Consider the following 23,646-nt stretch of genomic DNA (forward strand, 5'->3'; position numbering starts at 1 on the left):
AGTAAAACAAGCTTATATTTTGGGTTCTGATGGGGTACGACAGTTGAACTAAACTCATTCATAAGTTATATTCTTCAAGAATCAATGGGTATATGTCATGCCTTAAAGTCCAAAAATGTATTTAGCAACTAAGGATTCTAGCTTTAAATGGGTAATCCCGAGCTAGTCCCTCCCTCTCTTTCTTTCTTTCCCCGCCGCGACGCTCGCTCCAGACACTGCTGTATCCCTCTTTCGTTTTTCCAGCCACGGAAATCGGTGAACCGATCGGTGCGCTCTGACTTTTCAGTAGTCTGGGGATAGGTCGCGTTTATCTGTACTTTTAACGCGGATGTACGTGAAGCGGGAACCCACTCACAACTTAAGACAAAACAAGAATCGTCGCTAAGTGAATGTATTGGGTCTGCTGCTGTGCGTTCGGACCAAGCGGATCCTTCCTCTGCGCGATCATTTCCTCTATTTGGAGAGCTAGGGTGTTAGTTTTCGAAGTGAAATCTCAGCAGTTGGTTTACTTTAGGGCCTCGTAACGTGTTGCTCTAGCTTATCATGTACTTCATGTCGAGTTACTGATATCTAAAAAAAAATCTGTAAAGTGCCGCGGTCAAGCCCATCACTGTGCAATGCCACAGTTGTCAAATTGGAGCCCAGATGGGGAACAAAACTAAACAAAACCTTAGGCTATAGCTCGCACTTCTACGGATCCATCCAGCACGCACCTTTATGCCAAATAACGCATAGGGGCAAATCCACGTCACGGATTTCTCCCTCCATCTCAAAGGCACAATATAGGCACTGATTTAGTTTTTCTGTGTCAAACTGTAGGCTAGGCTACTCAACGAAATACCCTTTGCACTACCCAGATCTGACTGAAGCGGAAGAGGACTGTTTTTTTCTGTCTGAGATACGGGATACTGGATTTACCCGCTGGTGGAGACAGTGATTGTGTGTTGGTGAGGTGAGCTGAGCAGAGCAAATGAGCGCTCACTGATACCATCTCCTGCGGTCTGACTGCCCTGAGCATCCGGGTAAGGACCGTCGCCTCTCTACCACATCTTAGGTTATTTTCCACAGGTGTGTGAATGGAATGAATGAATGGTTGCGTGTGTTTTGTATAGGCTGTATCAAGTCAACCAACCGCCTGTTGTCTGCAGAGCTAGTCCTGCTTGGGGGAGAACATAATCAAGTTTCAATAAACAGCCCTCCCAGTTTGATAATAAACACTGATGATTTTTAAGTGGGAACAGCTGTTGATTAGCTGCATCCTTTTCTAATTTCCCCAAACCTAATTGCTGTGTAATGGGGGGAGATTTAGCGTATTTAGACATGGAGTCTGTGTCCTTAATCAAAGAGTGTTTTTCGCAACAGTTTCTCTCATGTTAGAAAGGAATTACTGTGCATGTGAGGAGGCATTTAATGCGACCCTGGGTTATCCTATAATTTTAATCGAGGGACATATCATTGACAGCAATGCGCATCTGTCATCTGGGTAGCCCAAAGCCCGGCAGATGGCGATATTGAGTCGTTTCATCTTACCGTCCAAAGGGAATCTATGCTGCCAGCTTTACACTCGTATCCCCTCTGAACTGGTTTGTACATAAAACATTTTCCATTCAGGCTGCAAAGCCATCAATTTCCTGCTTAACTCGATTTAATGGGAGAAGGGGGGGGGGGGGGAAACATTCAGCCAATCAGACGAGGGGTGAAAAAACAGTCTGCTGTAACCTGACTGACTGAACACACTACACAAAATCCGGGACTAGCATTAGCCACTGTAGCATGGTGTTGGTAAATGGTGTTTAATAAAGTAAGTATATTTCTCCAGTTTGTTCCCACCTTCTCGCCATAAAGCGAGTTAAGGAGGAAATTGAATCCATTGCAGCCAATTTTGGAGAATGTTTTATGAACGAACCGGTCCATGGGGGATGCCAGTATATAGCCGGCTGCATGGATTCCCTTTGGACGGTAAAATTAAATGACTCCATATCACTATCTCCCGGCCTTTGGGCTATAATCGGGGGTCTTCTCGTGTGTGAGCGTGTGCTTGTATGTGTCTGCATTACTGGATATGCAGGTTTAGCTTCATCGAGTGGTTCTTCTTCCTAGTTCAGATTCTACATGTTATGTGTAGTGAATGGCTGTGCTTGTTGACTGCAAAACATAATATACATTTTTAGTTTGAGCTTAGAAAAAGGAGAGACAACCTCCTTAATTAATAAGTGCTTCGAAAAGTCAACCCTTCTTACATCATGTCCAAGGGATGGAATCAGCTCTCTTCTCGTCTCCTCCTCTCCTCCCTTCTCACTCCTTTTTCTGGGTGTGTCCTCGCGCTAGTGCGTTTCTACAGGAAAGGGAGACCCCGCAATATCTGCTTGTGACGATTTTTCAGATTGTGTGACCTCCAAAGGAGGGCATCGGCGCTGTAATTTTCCACCTGCTATTATTTTCCGCGTCAAGGGACACTGCTATTATTGCAGTATTATTATCACCGGAACATTCAGGTGGATCCCCCTCGGGTACAGCAACACGTACACGCTTTAAAGCTGGCTTTTATCCCCGTAGATAGACAAAGTCACCTTCACTCTAGACTAGGTGTGACTGCTGCAGTGAACTGAAAATGTCTAATCTTACTGTAGGCTTGATACATAGGAGGCTGGTGGGAGGAAATATAGGAGGACGGGCTCATTGTAATGGCAGGAATTGAATAAATGGAACGGTATAAAAACACATCAAACATATGGAAACCACATGTTAGACTCTGTTCCAATAATTCCATACCAGCCATTACAATGAGCCCATCCTTCTATAGCGCCTCCCCCCAGCCTCCTCTGGCTATATATCACACCTTCACCCTTCCCCTGGCTAAGCAATGGGGAACAGCCTCACTGAGAAAAAACATTGCATATTTAACTTATTGACTACTATTTAAGTTGTATTTAATGCTGTAAAAACATCATATAGCATAGTCTGTTACAGGTGTTATATAATCTATAACTATACCATTACAGTGGGATAGCCTTATACTGTGTCATAATTACAGTGTGTCTCCTTCATCTCTTTGACTGAGAGAATTCATTGTCATGTCTGTTAACTTGATCAATATGACACAACCTGATCAATAAGACATATCACATTATCAATATAGTAAGCCTCCCGAGTGGCGCAGTGGTCTAAGGTGATGCAGTGGTCTAAGGCACTGCATCGCAGTGCTAGCTGTGCCACTAGAGATCCTGGTTCGAATCCAGGCTCTGTCGTAGCCGGCCGCGACCGGGAGAGCCATGGGGCGGCGCACAATTGGCCCAGGGTAGGGGAGGGAATGGCCGGCAGGGATGTAGCTCAGTTAGTAGAGCATGGCGTTTGCAACGCCAGGGTTGTGGGTTTGATTCCCACGGGGGGCCAGTATGAAAAATAAAAAAGAATGTATGCACTAACTGTAAGTCGCTCTGAATAAGAGCGTCTGCTAAATGACTAAAATGTAATGTAAATGACACTGCATGCATGCATAGTTCTCTGTCTGTCTGCCTGTCTATGTTGATTTGCTGGGTATTCTCATATTGGACAACTGTCAGAGCACAGCCGCGAACCTCTAAGCGTATTTCGGCCCTCCGCTAAAGGGTCTCAACCTTTGTGGCAAAAATAAATTGCAGGGTTGCTGATTCAAGATGCAATCAGAACTCCATCGTACTCCAGACAGAACAGAAACTGGTGAGGTCAGCTTTTCAGTGTGACATCGTCATATATACTGTCCTCGTCTAATAATCCCGTGGGGCCTCCTTTTCTGCCTCGTTAATTCACCAATCACACGCATTAATGACTGCCCCTGTGTCTACCATGTAGATGACCAGTGATGTATCACTGTGATGTGTCACTGAGTGTGAGGGACATGTGGTGCACAGTCGTGCTCATTAGTCCTGTCAGCAGGTCATCCCCAGCTTCCTACTGGAGATTGCCCCTATAAGCTCATATATACACATGGAACAGTATGCTACTCTTCAGTCTTGGTCCCATGGGCCCACAGGAATAACAATAAATGCCACCGAGCAGACGTTTTTTATCTACAGTGAGTGCATAAATCAATTCCCTATGGGAATTGAATCCACAACCTTTGTGTTGCTAGCGCCACACTCATACCAACTGAGGACCATACGGAGGCACATCGTTATAGTCCAGGACTTGAATCCAGACAAAACCCTGTCATACTGAGCACTCTGAGTTGTGCTTTGTCTAATACTGTGTTCTTTGTGTGTTGTGTCATGCACACATTGGTGCATGGTTGAGGGGCCCTATACACAATCTGTGTTAATTGTGTCAGTTATTTTCAGTGTGAAGTTGGTGTGTATTGTGGTAGTTTGTGTGTAAATTATTATGTAGGGCTGTACCTTACTCCCAAAAAAATCTTGGTTGACTGAGAGTCGTCTGTTCTTTCGACCAATCGATTGGTTAACATTTTAAAATGTGTATTTTTTCCTATATGGACAAATCCTACACTACCAGTCAAAAGTTTGGACACCTACTCATTCAAGGGTTTTTCTTTATTTGTACTATTTTCTACATTGTAGAATAAGAGTGAAGATATCAAACTATGAAATAACACATGGAATCATGTAGTAACTAAAAAAGTTTTAAACCTGAAAATATATTTTATATTTGAGATTCTTCAAATAGCCACCTTTTGCCTTGATGACAGCTTTGCACACTCTTGTCATTCTCTTGACCAGCTTCACCTGGAATGCTTTTCCAATAGTCTTGAAGGAGTTCCCACATATGCTGAGCACTTGTTGGCTGCTTTTCCTTCACTCTGCTGTCCGACTCATCCCAAACCATCTAAATTGGGTTGAGGTCGGGGGATTGTGGAGGCCAGGTCATCTGATGCAGCACTCCATCACTCTCCTTCTTGGTAAAATAGCCCTTACGCAGCCTTGGTGTGTGTTGGGTCATTGTCATGTTGAAAAACGATGGTCCCACTAAGCCCAAACCAGATGGGATGGCGTATCGCTGCAGAATGCTGTGGTAGCCATGCTGGTTAAGTGTGCCTTGAATTCTAAATAGATCACAGACAGTGTCACCAGCAAAGCACCCTCACACCATAACACCTCATCTTCCATGCTTTATGATGGGAACTACACATGCGGAGATCGTCCGTTCACCCACACCGCGTCTCACAAAGACACAGCGGTCGAAACCAAAAATCTCCAATTTGGACTCCAGACCAAAGGATACATTTCCACTGGTCTAATGTCCATTGCTCATGTTTCTTTGCCCAAGCAAGTCTCTTCTTATTATTGGGGTCCTTTAGTAGTGGTTTCTTTGCAGCAATTCGACCATGAAGGCCTGATTCACACAGTCTCCTCTGAACAGTTGATGTTGAGATGTGTCTGTTACTTGAACTCTGAAACATTTATTTGGGCTGCAATTTCTGAGTAACTCTAATGAACTTATCCTCTGCAGCAGAGGTAACTCTGGGTTTTCCGTTTCTGTGGCGGTCCTCATGAGAGCCAGTTTCATCATGCGCTTGATGTTTTTTACGACTGCACTTGAAGAAAGTTCTTGAAATGTTCCGTATTGACTGACATTCATGTCTTAAAGTAATGATGGACTGTTGTTTCTCTTTGCTTATTTGAGCTGTTCTTGCCATAATATGGACTTTGTCTTTTACCAAATAGGGCTATCTTCTGTATACCCCCTACCTTGTCACAACACAACTGATTGGCTCAAACGCATTAAGAAGGAAATAAATTCCACAAATTAACTTTTAAGAAGGCACACCTGTTAATTGAAATGCATTCCAGCTGCCTACCTCATGAAGCTGGTTGAGATAATGCCAATAGTGTGCAAAGCTGTCATCAAGGCAAAGGGTGGCTATTTGAAGAATCTCAAATATTAAATATATTTTGATTTAACAGTTTTTTTGGTTACTACATGATTCCATATGTGTTAATTCATAGTTTGATGTCTTCTATTATTGTACAATGTAGAAAATAGTGAAAATAAAGAAAAACCCTTGAATGAGTAGGTGTGTCCAAACTTTTGACTGCTACAGTATGTTTTAATAAAATCAACTATATGTAGGCTACTGAGCTTGTCTGATGCTTTAAGCACACTGTGATTTAAATAGTTAAGACACACAAATGACTCAAGAGGGAGCCAGAGATCAAGATCGCCTAGCCAGAAGAACCTGTTCCTGACCCCCCTCCAGCTGGTGCCGCAGATTATGTGGTTAAGCTCCTGAAGTCACTGGTAATAGGCTACACCAGGGGTCGGCAACCTTTTCCATTTGGAGTGCCAATTTATCTTACCATTTCTATCGATCTGCGTGCCAGTTATGAGTGTCATATGCACAATTTCGTGGAACAGTTTCATTTAATTAAAATAATGTCTTCGAATCTCAATCATTATAATGTGCTTAATCAAAATTCTAAAAGTAACTTCTATTGCCATTGCCAACTATATAAAAATAGCCTACATAAAGCCAACAAATAAAAACATTGCAGCCTGCAGGTAGAAAATATCCTGATTTAAAAATAAATATCCTATAAATCACATTTGGTTACGCATGGCCTGTCTGCAAGGAACTTGAAACATTGTGTCAATTATCGACATAGTCTGGCCTGAAGCTCTTGCTAGTAAACTTGCGACATTGTATAAAATATTCTGGGCCATCAGTTTCCTGCACCAGTGAGCTCCGGACAGACAGCTGTAGGCTATTTGCGCAAGGGATAAGAAGTAATCGGGTACGCCTATTTTATGATGTTTACACCAGATCAGAGCATGATATTTTTTCCCCCTTTCATGCCGAGTGGTTATCAAAACAGAGCTGGAAAGATGTTTCAAATAGGCTATGTTGAGGAACTATTGTCATTCTCAATGGATGTAAAAACAGACTTTTTTTACTTGCTGTTTGAGGTAAAGAAAAAATTACTTTGAGAAGCTCCACAGTGGTGTTGAGTTAAGACAATCAGAAATACGATCAGATCGCCAAATGGTCATATTTATAGGCCTACATTTGCTCGCAGGCCATGTAGCCTAGGCCTACTTCAATGCATAATCAGGTGTGCATCCTTACTCAACAGTGACAGGAGTGCTACAAACAAAAGACAATGAATAAATTGACAACACCTACATGGAGTGAAATAAACCAAAACTTGTTCCTCATAAGTGTAGGCTAGGTTGTGCAGTGGGCAAACAACGTGTCCACTCTGACAATTAGAGTGATAAAAGACCTGTAATAATTATATATTGAATGCATTAAAAACCTCTTAAATGGAATGGAAAAATGTAGATTTTCGCCTAAATAGACATACCCAAAAGTAACTGCTATTCATGTGTAATTACATGATTCTGACATGCAAAAACCTGGTATATTTGGAAAGAAGACCTCTGGAAGATAGAGGAAATGATCAGAAGATAGATAGGCATTACATAGTTCAAAATACACAAGATCAATCACACACTAAATAACCTTTTCTTTTTCATCTTTCATTGACAAGCTATAAGTGGATTATTGATGACTAACGCTGCAAACACATCAGATGGCTTCCACAACATGTGAACAATATCAACAACAAAAAAATGGGATTGATACACCTAACAACTAGAAATGGGCAGATATTTTAATAAGTGGTGTCAGGTGTGGTCACGGGATGTTTCCAAGTGTCCCTTAACCTCTCCAAAGTGGCATATGTCTGTACATTAGATAATTCCAGTGCTATTACATATTTGCAATCCCTAAATGCTGTTTATTCTGTATGAAAACACAATTTTTACCATATCAACCTCAGTCAAACATTGTGGTGGTGTTATGGGGTACATTCAAGTGCCCTTTCAACCTCCCCAAACTGTCCGACTGGTAATTGCACTGTTTTCGCACACTGGATGTGCCTCTTGCTTTGTCCCACCCAGGTCAACTGCATATCCCTGGAATGCTTATCTCATTGGCTACAAGATTGTCAAGGTGCCATAGTAGGCGATCCCCTGTGTAATGGATGCCCATGTAGCTATAGCTCAAACACAGACCAAATCGAAGCTTACCTTGTAAGATGTTTGCTGTTTGGTGAAAACATTGTGTAAAATTAACATTTTGACTCTGGGCTGGTGATCAATAACGGTAGGTCACAGGAAAACAAATAAGATATCCTCATGATCTGTGGAGTCCCGGCTTCCGGTGTGTATCAACGTATTCCGCGTTTCGTTTATGCTTCACAACGCTAACCGGAATGTAGGTAACAGCCATCTTAAAACTTCAAAAGGCACTCGCACATCTGAGCTATCTTTTTTGCAGGTGCATGGTAACAGTTGAATAAGATGAGAAAAAAAGAAGAAACCCGCACACTGCTCTTGATAGTATCACTGCTCTTTAATAAGCTTTACGTATCGGCCTCAAGGCCTTCGTCAGAGCTTTTGTGAGTTTTTTTAAATTAGCACCCTTATCTAGACTCAGCCCCACCCACATCCATTCCACGCATCGAATGGGGTTGTAGTCGAGGGAAACAAGTGCTACCAAATATAACAATGTGCATTTCATAAATATTCTAATACAGTGTGTGTTTAATACGTTTTATGTACGTCTGTAAAACCACAATGAGGACATCGACCCACTAAGCAAGTTCTCATAAATCATTGGGTACAGCGCAAGAAAAACGTCAGCGTAATCTGAAGTGGTGGCATTAATTCATATTCACATTTACAACATAACATACATAGGCATTTCATCATTAAGACATTTAGCAAATAATGTCTGGAGGGTGAAAATCCAAAAACAGAGTATTATTTATATCACCTCCCCTGTCTGATATCTTAACGTTCTCTTTGCCACAACATCTAAAGGTGGAAATGTGTCATGTTTTAGGTCATTAAAATGTACTGCGACTGGATAATCCCTGTCGTTGCTTCTGATTTAACTTTTATGTTCACTAATTCACTGTTTGAGCGAACAAGAGGTTTTACCAACATAACACAGACCACGTGGACATGTAATCATGTAGATAACATGGGTGGTGGTGCATGTAATAATGTCATTTATTTTGAACCCTTTTCCTGTATGTGGGTGGCAGAAATATTCCCACTTCATCATATTGTTGCACTGTGCGCAACCTCTGCATTTATAACTACCATTCGGAAGAGGGCGTAAAATAGCCTGGCTGATTTTTATTTATTTGTGGCTGGCAGTTGGCATGGACCAATTTATTGCGTAAATTGCGACCTGTCCTATATACAATAAGTGGTGGATTCTTAAATTCAGCTGGGAAGCTGGGTCCGATGATAAAACATGCCAGTGTTTCTTGGCAGCATCTCCAACTTTTCGCAAGTTCAAAGTATATGTGGTGGTAAACATTAGTGTTCTAGTGGGTCTTTTTTGTAGCAGTTCATCTCCTGTTTTCCCCAATGCCAAAATTAAGAGCTTCATCCACATATTGTGGAGAGTAGCCTCTTAGAAACCTATTGCGCATCTCCTCTGCTTTTTCTAGATAGTCCTCTGTGGAGTGGCATATATACGGCGCAGTCTGAAAAACTGACTTCTTGGAAGTCCTCTTGTTAATGGTGTGATGAGTACTGATATACGAAGAGGCAGGACGCAGGAATTAACAAGGTCAAGGTTTACTTAATAATGAGAAAGAGAATAACAAAGAGAGTAAACAACACCGCTAAACAATCACACACAACACAATACAGAACAGTCCAGGGCTAAATAGGGGTGGTGATGAGGGTGCGTTGGGTTTCCATTCCGGTGTTGCCGAGGTGGTGCGCTCAGACCGGTGGCTCGGTAGACCGGCGAATCAGAGCGCCGGAGGGGAGCAATGGGAGGAGACATGACAGTACCCCCTGGTGGGTACATACACGCAGGTGCTGGGTCCTCCTGAGCCGCCAGGCGGATGTCTTCGTCCACATCCTAAACAACAGGTGCGACGATGAGAGACGAGGGCAGGATAGGACTCCCCAGATCCTTCCTTTCTCCGGTATACCACGAGGAGCTGTGATGTGGAATGATAGCTCCTCGTGGTGCTCTGGTAGTGTGGGAATGGGGAGAGTGACATGCGTAATATGGTGCCTGATCCAATTATTGTCTAGTGAGGTGACGTGTAGCGGAGATGGCAGTGGCACGGTGGGTAACCCCCATTCAGAGACCAGCTCCCTATCTATAAGGTTCCCCGCTGATCCGGAATCTATCATTGCAGTAAAAATGGAAGAGAAGGAATAACCAGTCACCATTATGGGAACTAAAAACAATGGTTTTGTGATGGGAGATGACGTCACACTCATGGAGCGGCGACGGGAGTCATACCGCCTAGATAGGGAGCTGCCAGGAGATCTGTGGTCCGTGGTGGTGTAGGCGGTGCTGCCCACCTCCATGGGTGAGGACTCAGAAGCAGGGCGGCTTCCATAGCTCAGATGGGGTGAGCATCGAGGCTCCAGGAGGTGTTGGGAACGCCGTCTCTCTCTCAACATGTTGTCAAGACGGATGGACGTGGTGATGAGGGTATCAATGTCCATCTCGTCGTCCCGACATGCGAGTTCCATTTTAATGTCCTCCCGTAAGCCTCTCCTGAAGGCCGTGCGTAGAGCACGCTCATTCCAGCCAGAAGACACCGCCACCGTGCGAAAGCTCAGAGCGTACTCGGATGCAGGCCCCTCTCTCTGTTGTAGATGGAGGAGACGCTCACCCCCGTCGTTTCCCTCCATGGGATGATCAAACACCGCCCTGAACCGAGCGAGGAAGGTGGGGTAGGGAAGCGCCACTGCCTCCTCTCCTTCCCAGACTGCCAGCTTGAAATGAGGTCATCGGCTGTCTTTCCTTATAAATTCGTATGCCCATGTATGGTAGTAAGTCACACCAACAATTTGAAGGCACTGATCAATAACCAAGATACTCAGCTTTCCGCAGACACCCTGCTTTTGCAGATAGGGGCTACCATTCTCATACCAGACTGAATTGATTAAGAAAAATCAAATGGGGTACCCAAATATGGGGATTTGCATTTTTAAGAGGTTTCAGAAATTACAGTAACCAAACAAACATTGTAGATTAGAAATTATGGGAATTAACGGTACATGTACTACTGGTGATACTGGTGTGCCATCCCCATGGATTCCACAATGGATTAGTCCACTCAGACAGGCGTGAATCAGATGGGTGTCAAATCAAAATGTATTTGTCACATGCGCTGAATACAACAGGTGTAGACCTTACCGTGAAATGCTTACCTACAAGCCCTTAACCAACAATGCAGAGTTAAGAAAATATTTACTAAATAAACTAAAAGTTTACAATAAAATAACAATGAGGCTATATACAGGGGGTACCGATACCGGATCAATGTGCGGGGGTACAGGTTAGTCGAGGTAATTGAAGTAATATGTACATGTAGGTAGGGGTAAAGTGACTATGCATAGATAATAAACAGCGAGTTGCTGCAGCGTATTAAATTAAACAAAGGGGGGTCAATGCAAATAATCTGAGTAGCCATTTGATTAGCTGTTCAGCAGTCTTATGGCTTGGGGGTAGAAGCTGTTAAGAAGCCTTTTGGACCTTGACTTGGCACTCCGGTACCGCTTGCATTGGCTGGAGTCTTTGGCAATTTCTAGGGCCTTCCTCTGACACCGCCTGGTATAGAGGTCCTGGATGGCAGGAAGTTTGGCCCCAGTGATGTGCTGGGCCGTACGCACTACCCTCTGTAGCGCCTCGCGGTCGGAGGCCGAGCAGTTGCTATACCAGGCGGTGATGCAACCAGTCAGGATGCTCTCGATAGTGCAGCTGTATAACTTTTAGAGGATCTGAGGACCCATGCCAAATCTTTTCAGTCTCCTGAGGGGGAATATGTGTTGTCGTGCCCACTTCAGGACTGTCTTGGTGTGTTTGTAGGGGTAAAGTTGTGTTTGGACCATGATAGTTTGTTGGTGATGTGGACACCAAGGAACTTGAAGCTCTCAACCTACTCCACTACAGCCCCGTCAATGAGAATGGGGGCGTGCTCAGCCCTCCTTTTCCTGTAGTCCAGAATCATCTCCTTTGTCTTTTTTTGTTGTTGTAATTTGACTCCCTTTTTCTCCCCAATTTCGTCTCATCGCTGCAACTCCCCAACGGGTTCGGGAGAGGTGAAGGTCGAGTCTTGCATCCTCCGAAACATGACCTGCCAAGCCACGCTTCTTAACACCAGCTGGCTTACCGCGGAAACCAGCTCCACCAATGTGTCGGAGGAAACACTGTTCAACTGAAGACCGAAGTCAGCCTGCATGCGCCCGGCCCGCCACAAGAAGTCACTAGAGCGCGATGAGCCAAGTAAAGCCCCTCCGGCCAAACCCTCCCCTAACCCGGACAATGCTGGGCAAATTGTGCGCCGCCCTATGGGACTACCGGTCACAGCTGGTTGTGACACAGCCTGGGATTGAACCCCAGGCTGTAGTGACGCCGCAACACTGCAATGCAGTGCCTTAGAACGCTGCACCACTCGGGAGGACCTCATCTCCTTTGTCCTGATTACGTTGAGGGAGAGGAGGTTGTCCTGGCACCACACTGCCAGGTCTTTGACCTCCTCCCTACATTCTCTCATCGTTGTCAGTGATCAGGCCTACCATCGTTGTGTCGTCGGCAAACTTAATGATGGTGTTGGAGTGGTGCTTGGGTGAACAGAGAGTACAGGAGGGTACTAAGCACGCACCCCTGAGGGTCCCCCGTGTTGAGGTTCAGTGTGGCAGATGTGTTGTTGCCTACCCTTACCACCTTGGGGTGGCCCGTCAGGAAGTCCAGGATCCAGTTGCAGAGGGAGGTGTTTAGTCCCAGGGTCCTTAGCTTAGTGATGAGCTTTGAGGGAACTATGGTGTTGAACGATGAGCTGTAGTCAATGAACAGCATTCTCAAATAGGTGTTCCTTTTCTCCAGGTGGGAAAGGGCAGTGTGGAGTGCAATAGAGATTGCGTCATCTGTGGATCTGTTGAGTCAGTATGTGAATTGGAGTGTGTCTAGGGTTTCTGGGATGATGATGATGTTTTTGAGCCATGACCAGCCTTTCAAAGCACTTCATGGCTACAGACGTGAGTGCTACGGGTCGGTAGTCATTTAGGCAGGTTACCTTGATGTTCCTGAGCACAGGGACTATGGTGGTGTGCTTGGAACTATCTATTACAGACTCGGTCAGGGACAGGTTGAAACTGTGACGGACCGGCTCAAATCGGTCTTATGTAGCAAAATGAAATTGTGTTTTGAAATTGTGTTTTTTACATTGGATAAAAGTAGAGACTCAGAGCTACAAAATGGTATATCATACACTACAGTTGATGAACAATGGGAAAGTAATTTTGCTTTGAAAGTTGATAAACTCACTTTTGAGAAAATGGCCTTTGAATGTTTTCGTACTACTACTATTGGAGAGCCCTTTGTCTACACCCATTCAGCATTGTTCACACCCTCTTAAGCTTTAGCCCCACCAATCTCTTTAAGGGTTGATCCATGCGTTCTGTACGAACTTGCTAGCTACTTCCAGACATCTAAGTGACAGCGAACAGCTCACTGAACATTACTCGCCCTAGCAGAGCTGGTTAGGCTGTTTTTGTTATCCAGTGCGTTGGTGACTACAACTGTGCTGTCAGATTATCCGTTAGTAAATTCAGAGCGTTTCGCGTTCAGAGCGCACACTGGACGCTCTGGCCAATGAGTAGGGTTGACCCGAACGTTTTGACTTCACAACGACAGTCAAGCACCCAAGCTAACTGGCTAAAATTGGCTAGCTACTTCCAGACACATAATGAGAGAACACCCCACTCTTAATATTGTACTCGCCCTAGCAGAGCTGGTTAGTCTGTTTTCATGTTATCCAGAGCGTTGGTGACTGTAACTGTGCTGATGGCAACAATTTAATTACGCTTTTTTGCCGACGTTTACTGACACCGGCAATATTCAACCGGTGTTGAGCGTTCGTAAATTAATCATTTATTCTGCGCTCTGGCACACTAAGATGAGAGTCTTTTGTTAAGACATGTAGCTAGCAGATAGCTAGCTAGGTAAACAATTAATCCCAACGCATGACGTAACGTTAGTTAGCGAGCCAGCCAGCTAACGTTAGCTAGCTAGCTAACAGTACACTTGAACTTTAAATGAAAATACTTTGTCAAAATTAGAAACATGTAATATCTGAAAATGTAGCTAGCTAGACTATCTTACCCGTGGTCTGAAATCGGAGTAGATAGCCAGAGTGAATTTACCAGCTAGTACGTCTATCAACAGTTGCAGTGACATTCTATTGAAATGGATACTTGCATAGTGTAGTCTTTTGTTAAGACATTAACCATAGTCACAACTCATGACGTTACTACCCTGCATTAATCTGCAGGTAGCTAACCAAGCAGGTTCAATGTTAGCTAGCTAACATTAGGCTATAACTAGTCAAGCAAATTGTCTGAGATACAAAGAATAAGATCATACACATAACATTAGCTAGCAAGCCAGCCAGCTAACGTTAGCGAGCTAATAGGACACTTTAACTTGAAATGAAACCACTTTCTGTCACAATTAGAAATATGTGTAATATCTTTAAAATGTAGCTAGCTCGAATAACTTACCCGTATACATCATGGTTGGACGCGTCTCCTGTCGGAAGCCATGGTTGCCCTTAGTTTGAAGATGTAATCCGGACAGGTGTTTTCTCAATCTCCTTAGCTATCATACTCGAATTCCACTGATTTCAAAACTCGGTCCTCCAGAAAGTGGTGAGCATACACATAACGCTAGCTAGCGAGCAAAGCCAGCTAACGTTAGCTAGCTAACAGTACACTTAAATTTGACATTAGGTTTATGCAGTTTTCCAACGCGATACATAAAAAAAAGCCATGTTAGACAGGATTACCTAGGCATACTGACCAGCTCAAATAGACAGAAGCGTGCTATATGGCAGACCAATCCAAACTCATCTCTCTGCATGTCCAGCCCACTCATTATCTTAGCCAATCATGGCTAGCGGGAAGGTTGCTGTCTTTTTCTCTGGCTAAACCAACTAGGCTTGTAATTACAAGAGAATGGCGCAGATGGAGATGGCTGCCGTTTTATGGGCTCCTAACCAATTGTGCTATTGTATGTTTTTTTCGCGTTACTTGTAAATTATTTTGTACATAATGTTTCTGCCACCGTCCCTTATGACCGAAGAGAGCTTCTGGATATCAGGACAGCGATTACTCACCTTGTACTAGACTATGATATTTTTTTAAAGAGTCGGACGCAAAGGATTTTCTTCAGACACCCGACAAGGCCCAAATCCCCGTCATTCACATGAGAAAGAGACTGAGATATCGGTGATGTAGGTCGGAGTGCCTTGTAAGGATCCGACGGCGAGTGGGTAATCTGCCTCTACTGTCAGTCCTATTAGCCAACGTACAATCACTGGATTACAAAATAGACTAACTAAGATCACGGATGTCCTACCAACGGGAAATTAAAAACTGTAACTGTTTCACAGAGTCGTGGCTGAACGACGACATGAAAAACATACAACTGGTGGGATATACGCTACATTGGCAAGATAGAACAGCTGCCTCCGGTAAGACAAGGGGTGGCGATCTGTGTATATTTGTAAACAACAGCTGGTGCACAAAATCTAATATGAAGGAAGTCTCTAGGTTTTGCTCGCCTGAGGTAGAGTATCTCATGATAAGCTGTAGACCACAGTATTTACCAAGACAGTTTTCATCTATATTTTTCGTAGCTGTCTATTTACCACCACAAACCGATGCTGGCACTAAAACTGCACTCAATGAGCTATATAAGGCCATAAGCGAACAGGAAAACGCTCATCCAGAGGCGGCGCTGCTAGTGGCCGGGGACTTTAATGCAGGGAAACTTAAATCCGTTTTACCTCATTTCTACTAGCATGTTAAATGTAAAACCTGAGGAAAAAAAACACTAGACCACCTTTACTCCACACACAGAGACTCATACAAAGCTCTCCCTCGTCCTCCATTTGGCAAATCTGACCATAACTATATCCTCCTGATTCCTGCTTATATGCAAAAACTAAAGCAGGAAGCACCAGTGACTTGGTCATTAAAGAAGTGGTCAGATGACGCAGATGCTAAACTACAGGACTGTTTTGCTAGCACAGACTGGAATATGTTCCGGGATTCTTCCGATGGCATTGAGGAGTACACCACATCAGTCACTGGCTTCATCAATAAGTGCATCGATGACGTCGTCCCCACAGTGACCATACGTACATACCCCAACCAGAAGCCATGGATTACATGCAACATCCGCACTGAGCTAAAGGGTAGAGCTGCCGCTTTCAAGGAGCGGGACACTAACCTGGGCGCTTATTAGAAATCCCGCTATGCCCTCCTACGAACAATCAAACAGGCAAACTCGTCAATACAGGACTAAGATTGAATCGTCCTACACCGGCTCCGACGCTCGTCGGATGTGGCAGGGCTTGCAAACTATTAGACTACAAAGGGAAGCACAGCCGCGAGCTGCCCAGTGACAAGAGCCTACCAGACGAGCTAAATTACTTCTATGCTCGCTTCGAGGCAAGCAACACTGAAGCATGCATGAGGGCATCAGCTGTTCCGGACGACTGTGTGATCACGCTCTCCGTAGCCGATGTGAGTAAGACCTTTAAACAGGTCAACATTCACAAGGCCACAGGGCCAGACTGATGACCAGGTCATGTACTCCGAGCATGCACTGACCAACTGGCAATTGTCTTCACTGACATTTTCAACCTGTCCCTGACTGAGTCTTTAATAGCAACATGTTTCAAGCAGACCACCCTGTGCCCAAGAACACTAAGGTAACCTGCGTAAATGACTACCGACCGGTAGCACTCACGTCTGTAGCCATGAAGTGCTTTGAAAGGCTGGTCATGGCTTACATCAACACCATTATCCCAGAAACCCTAGACCCACTCCAATTTGCATACCGCCCCAACAGATCCACAGATGATGCAATCTCTATTGTGCTCCACACTGCTCTTTTCCACCTGGACAAAAGGAACACCTATGTGAGAAAGCTATTCATTTACTACAGCTCAGCGTTCAACACCATAGTGCCCTCTAAGCTCATCACTAAGCTAAGGACCCTGGGACTAAGCACCACGCTGATCCTCAACACGGGGGCCCCTCAGTGGTGCGAGCTCAGTCCCCTCCTGTACTCCCTGTTCACAATGACTGCATGGCCAGGCACGACCCCAAAACCATCATTAAGTTTGCCGACGACACAACAGTCGTAGGGCTTATCACCAACAACGATGAGACAGCCTATAGGGAGGAGGTCAGAGACCTGGCCGTGTGGTGCCAGGATAACAACCTCTCCCTCAACGTGATCAAGACAAAGGAGATGATTGTGAACTACAGGAAAAAGAAGAGGACCGAGCACGCCCCCATTCTCATCGGCGGGGCTGCAGTGGAGTAGGTTGAGAGCTTAAAGTTCCTTGGTGTCCACATCACCAACAAACTATCTTGGTCCAAACACACCAAGACAGTCGTGAAGAGGGCAGGACAAAGCCTATTCCCCCTCAGGAGACTGAAAAGATTTGGCATGGGTCCTCAGATCCTCAAGAAATTATACAGCTGCACCATCGAGAGCATCCTGACTGGTTGCATCACTGCCTGGTATGGCAACTGCTTGGCCTCTGACTGCAAGGCACTACAGAGGGTAGTGCATACGGCCCAGTACATCGTTGGGGCCAAGCTTCCTGCCATCCAGGACCTCTATACAAGGCGGTGTCAGAGAAAGGCCCTACAAATTGTCAAAGACTCCAGCCACCCTAGTCATAGACTGTTCTCTCTGCTACCGCACGGCAAGCGGTACAGGATTGCCAAGTCTAGCCCCCCCCCCCCCCAGCTTCACCTGGAATGTTTTTCCAACAGTCTTGAAGGAGTTTCCACATATGCTGAGCACTTGTTGGCTGCTTTTCCTTCACTCTGCATTTCGACTCATCCCAAACCATCTAAGTTTGGTTGAGGTCAGGGCATTGTGGTGGCCAGCACTCCATCACTCTCCTTCTTGGTCAAATAGCCCTTACACAGCCTGGAGGTGTGTTGGGTCATTGTCCTGTTGAAAAACAAATGATAGTCCCGCTAAGCCCAAACCAGATGTGATGGCGTATCGCTGCAGAATGCTGTGGTAGCCATGCTGGTTAAGTGTGCCTAGAATTCTAAATAAATCACACAGTGTCACCAGCAAAGCACCCCCACACCATAACAACTCTTCCTCCATGCTTTATGGTGGGAAATACACATGCGGAGATCATCCGTTCACCCACACCGCGTCTCACAAAGACACGGCGGTTGGAACCAAAAATCTCAAATTTGGACTCCAGACCAAAGGAAACATTTCCACTTGTTTAATATCCATTGCTCGTGGTTCTTGGCCCAACTAAGTCTCTTCTTCTTGTTGGTGTCTTTTAGTAGTGGTTTCTTTGCAGCAATTCAACCATGAAGGCCTGATTCACACAGTCTCCTCTGAACAGTTGATGTTGAGATGTGTCTGTTACTTGAACTCTGTGAAGCAATTATTTGGGCTGCAGTTTCTGAGGCTGGTAACTCTAATGAACTTATCCTCTACAGCAGAGGTAAATCTGGGTGTTCCATTCCTGTGGTCGTCCTCATGAGAGCCAGTTTCATCATAGCGCTTGCTGGTTCTTGTGACTGCACTTTCAAAGTTCTTGAAATGTTCGGTATTGACTGACCTTCATGTCTTAAAGTAATGATGGACTGTCGTTTCGCTTTGCTTATTTGAGCTGTTCTTGCCATATTGACTTGGTCTTTTACCAAACAGGGCTATCTTCTATATACCCCCCTACCTTAAGAAGGAAAGAAATTCCACAAATTAACTTTTTTTTAAGAAGGCACATCTGTTAATTGAAATGCATTCCAGGTGACTACCTCATGAAGCTTGTTAAGAGAATGCCAAGAGTGTGCAAAGCTGTCATCAAAGCAAAGGGTGGCTATTTGAAGAATCTCAAATATAAAATATATTTTGATTTGTTTAACACTTCTTTGGTTACTACATGATTCCATATGTGTTATTTCATAGTTTTGATGTATTCACTATTATTCTACAATGTAGAAAATAGTAAAAATAAATAAAAACCCTTGAATGAGTAGGTGTTCTAAAACTTTTGACCGGTAGTGTACATCTTACCTCCATTACCTCGACTCAACTGTGCCCCCGCACATTGACTCTGTCCCGCTACCCCCGTATATAGCCTCGCTACTGTTATTTTACTGCTGCTCTTTAATTATGTTTTATTTTCATTTTTTACTCATCTATTTATTACATAACACTTATTTTTCTTAACTGCATTGTTGGTTAAGGGCTTGTAAATAAGCATTTCACTGTAAGGTGTACACCTGTTGTATTCGGTGCATTTAACAAATACAATTTGGTTTGATTTAACTATTTTTTGTATTTACAGATGGCATACAAGTTTGTTATTAAGGCACATGAAAGTTTACATGTTTGAGAACGCAATTTTAATAAAAAAGTTTACTTTCAAAAGGCTCTCCTGTGAAGTAGTGACCCGTGACATATGCCTAGTTTCCTGAAATGGGTCACAAATGTCAGTGAAGACACTTGCCAGTTGGTCAGCGCATGCTGCCAAATTCTCTAAAACGATGTCAAAACAGCTTAACATTCAATTCTCTGGCAACAGCTCTGGTGGACATTCCTGCAGTCAGCATGCCAATTGCATGCTCCCTCAACTTGAGACGTCTGTGGCATTGTGTTGAGTGACAAAATTGCACATTTTAAAGTAGCCTTTTTTTTTGTCCCCAGCACTAGGTGCACCTGTGTAATGACCGTGCTGTTTAATCGGCTTCTTGATATGCCACACCGCTCAGGTGGATGGATTATCTTGCCAAAGGAGAAATGCTCACTAACAGGGATGGATGTAAACACATTTCTGCAAAGAATGAGAGAAATAAGCTTTTTGTGCATATGGAACATTTCTGGGATTTTCTTTATTTTAGCTGATGAAAAATGGGCCCAACACTTTACATGTAGCGTTTATATTTTCGTTCAGTGTATTTGCGACTGCTCAACTAAAAAAATCTCAGTCGACCAACAGTCTATCGACCAAACAATCGACCAGTTGACTAAATGGGGTCAGCCCTAGTATTGCATTGTGTAAATTGGTGTGTGTATTTATGTAAGTTGGTGTGTATTGCGATGTGGACTGTGTGCGTAGCTTCAGTGGGTTGAGGGAGGTTATATCTGTGCATATCAAGCTGTGTTTACTCAGTTTAGCCTGCCAGCATCTGTTCTCTCTAATTAAGAGACTCGTGTGTGTGTTGAGAGGATCCTCTGGGGACAGGCAAAGACAGCCTACAGACTGTATCCAGGCTTTCCTTCTGAAAAGTAATGGGTTGGCGTCATCGTTCCACATACAGTGCATTCGGAAAGTGTTCAGACCCCTTGACTTTTTCCACATGTTACGTTACAGCCGTATTCTTTTTTTACTCATCAATCTACACAAAGTACACCATAATGACAAAGCAAAAACTGGTTTTTAGAAATTGTAGCACATATTCAGACCCTTTACTCAGTACTTTGTTGAAGCACCTTTGGCAGTGATTACAGCCTCGAGTCTTCTTGGGTGTGACGCTACATGCTTGGCACACCTGTATTTGGGGAGTTTCTCCCATTCTTCTCTGCAGATCCGCTCAAGCTCTGTCAGGTTGGATGGGGAGCGTCGCTGCACAGCTATTTTCAGGTCTCTTCAGAGATGTTAGATCGGGTTTAAGTCTGGGGTCTGGCTTGGCCACTCAAGGACATTCAGAGACTTATCCCGAAGCCACTCCTGGTTTGTTTTTGCTGTGTGCTTAGGGTCGTTGTCCTGTTGGAAGATGAACCTTTGCCCCAGTCTGAGGTTTTGTGTGCTCTGGAGCAGGTTTTGATCAAGGACCAGTCTGTACTTTGCTCCGTTCATCTTTCCGTCGACCCTACCTAGTCTCCCAGTCCCTGCCGCTGAAAAACATCCCCACAGCATGATGCTGCCACCACCATGCTTCACCATAGGGATGGTGCCAGGTTTCCTTCAGACGTGACACTTCGCATTCAGGCCAAATAGTTCAATCTTGGTTTCATCAGACCAGAGAATCTTGTTTCTCTTGTTCTGTCCATTAAGTGCCTTTTGGCAAACCCCAAGCGGGCTGTCATGTGCCTTTTTACTGAGGAGTGGCTTCCGTCTGGCCACTCTACCATAAAGGCCTGATTATTGGAGTGCTGAAGAGATGGTTGTTCTTCTGGAAGGTTCTCCCATCTCCACAGAGGACCTCTGGAGCTCTGTCAGAGTGACCATCGGGTTCTTGGTCACCTCCCTGACCAAGGCCCTTCTCCCCCGATTGCTCAGTTTGGCCGGGCGGCCAGCTCTAGGAAGAGTCTTGGTGGTTCAAAACTTCTTCCATTTAAGAATGATGGAGGCCACTGTGTTCTTGGGGACCTTCAATGCTGCGGAAATGTTTTGGTACCCTTCACCAGATCTGTGCCTCGACACAATCCTGTCTCGGAGCTCTACGGACAATTCCTTCGACCTCATGGCTTGGTTTTGGCCCTGACAAGCACTGTCAACTGTTGAACCTTATATAGGCAGGTGTGTGCCTTTTCCAAATCATGTCCAATCAATTGAATTTACCACAGGTGGACTCCAATGAAGTTGTAGAAACATCTCAAGGATGATCAATGGAAACAGGATGCACCTGAGCTCAATTTCGAGTCTCATAGCAAAGGGTCTGAATACTTAAGGTAGTTATTTATTTTCATGTATAGTACATTTGCAAACATTTCTAAACTTCGCTTTGTCATTATTGGGTATTAAGTGTAGATTGATGAGGGGGAAAAAATAATGTAATCAATTTTACAAAAAGGCTGTAACATAACAAAATATGGAAAAAGTCAAGGGGTCAGAATACTTTCCGAATGCACTGTACGTCACTACCATATGAATTAATATTCTAGTATCCATTATGCTGTATCTAATTGTAAGGACACTACGTGACCAAAAGTATGTGGACACCTGCTTATCGAACATTCCAAAATCATTGGCATTTATATGGAGTTAGTCCCCCCTTTGCTGCTATAACATCCTCCACTCTTCTGGGAAGGCTTTCCACTAGATGTTGGAACATTGCTGCCGGGACTTGCTTCCATTCAGCCACAAGAGCATTAGTGAGGTTGGGCGATTAGGCCTGGCTCGCAGTCGACGTTACAATTCACCCCAAAGGTGTTCGATGGGGTTGAGGTCAGGGCTCTGTGCAGGCCAGTCAAGTTCTTCCACACGATCTCGACAATCCATTTCTGAATGGACCTCGCTTTGTGCACGGGGGCATTGTCATGCTGAAACAGGAAAGGGTTGCCACAAAGTTGGAAGCACAGAATCATCTAGAATGTCATTGTATGCTGTAGCGTTAAGATGTCCCTTCCTTGGAACTTAGGGGCCTAGCCTGAACCGTGAATAACAGCCCCAGACCATTATTCCTCCTCTAACAAACTTTCCAGTTGACATTATGCATTCGGGCAGGTAGCATTCTCCTGGGATCCATCAAACCCAGATTCGTCTGTCGGGCTGCCAGATGGTGAAGCATGATTCCACTGCTCCAGATTCCAATGGCTGCAAGCTTTACACCGCTCCAGCTGACGCTTGGCAATGTGCATGGTGATCTTAGGCTTGGTGTGCGGCTGCTCGGCCATGGAAACCCATTTCATGAAGTTCCCAACGAACAGTTCTTGTCCTGACATTTCTTCCAGAGGCAGTTTGGAACTCAGTAGTGAGTGTTGCAACCGAGGACAGTACGCACTTCAGCACTTGGCGGTCCCGTTCTGTGAGCTTGTGTGGCTTACTACTTCGCGGCTGAACCATTGTTGCTCCTAGACGTTTCCACTTCACATTACCAGTACGTACTGTTGACCGGGGCAGCTCTATTAGGGCAGAAATTTGACGAACTGACTTGTTGGAAAGATGATATCCTATTACAGTGCCACGTTGAAAGTCACTGAGCTCTTCAGGAAGGCCATTCTACTGCAAATGTTTGTCTATGGAGATTGGCTGTGTGCTCGATTTTATACACCTGTCAGCAACAGATGTGGCTGAAATAGCCGAATCCACTAATTTCAAGGTGTGTCCACATACTCTTGTGTGTGTGTGTGTGTGTGTGTGTGTGTGTGTGTGTGTGTGTGTGTGTGTGTGTGTGTGTGTGTGTATATATACAGTGGGGAGAACAAGTATTTGATACACTGCCGATTTTGCAGGTTTTCCTACTTACAAAGCATGTAGAGGTCTGTAATTTTTATCATAAGTACACTTCAACTGTGAGAGACGGAATCTAAAACAAAAATCCAGAAAATCACATTGTATGATTTTTAAGTAATTAATTTGCATTTTATTGCATGACATAAGTATTTGATCACCTACCAACCAGTAAGAATTCCGGCTCTCACAGACCTGTTAGTTTTTCTTTAAGAAGCCCTCCTGTTCTCCACTCATTACCTGTATTAACTGCACCTGTTTGAACTCGTTACCTATATAAAAGACACCTGTCCACACACTCAATCAAACAGACTCCAACCTCTCCACAATGGCCAAGACCAGAGAGCTGTGTAAGGACATCAGGGATAAAATTGTAGACCTGCACAAGGCTGGGATGGGCTACAGGACAACAAGCAAGCAGCTTGGTGAG

At 44.4% G+C, this 23,646-nt stretch overlaps 1 protein-coding gene across 1 annotated transcript in view; it reads left to right on the forward strand.

The window, feature by feature from the left end:
* The first annotated feature begins 210 nt into the window (after nt 1-210).
* Nucleotides 211-23,646, forward strand: part of LOC311133504 (plasma membrane calcium-transporting ATPase 1-like) — a 182,613-nt gene continuing 159,177 nt past the window's right edge. Inside the window, exon 1 of the mRNA XM_084167000.1 lies at nt 211-1,022. The gene's annotated coding sequence lies outside the window, so the exon portion shown is untranslated. The remainder of the gene's footprint in view (nt 1,023-23,646) is intronic.

The sequence above is a fragment of the Coregonus lavaretus genome, assembly GCF_964263955.1.
Source record: "Coregonus lavaretus genome assembly, chromosome: 8".
NCBI classification, from domain to species: domain Eukaryota; kingdom Metazoa; phylum Chordata; class Actinopteri; order Salmoniformes; family Salmonidae; genus Coregonus; species Coregonus lavaretus.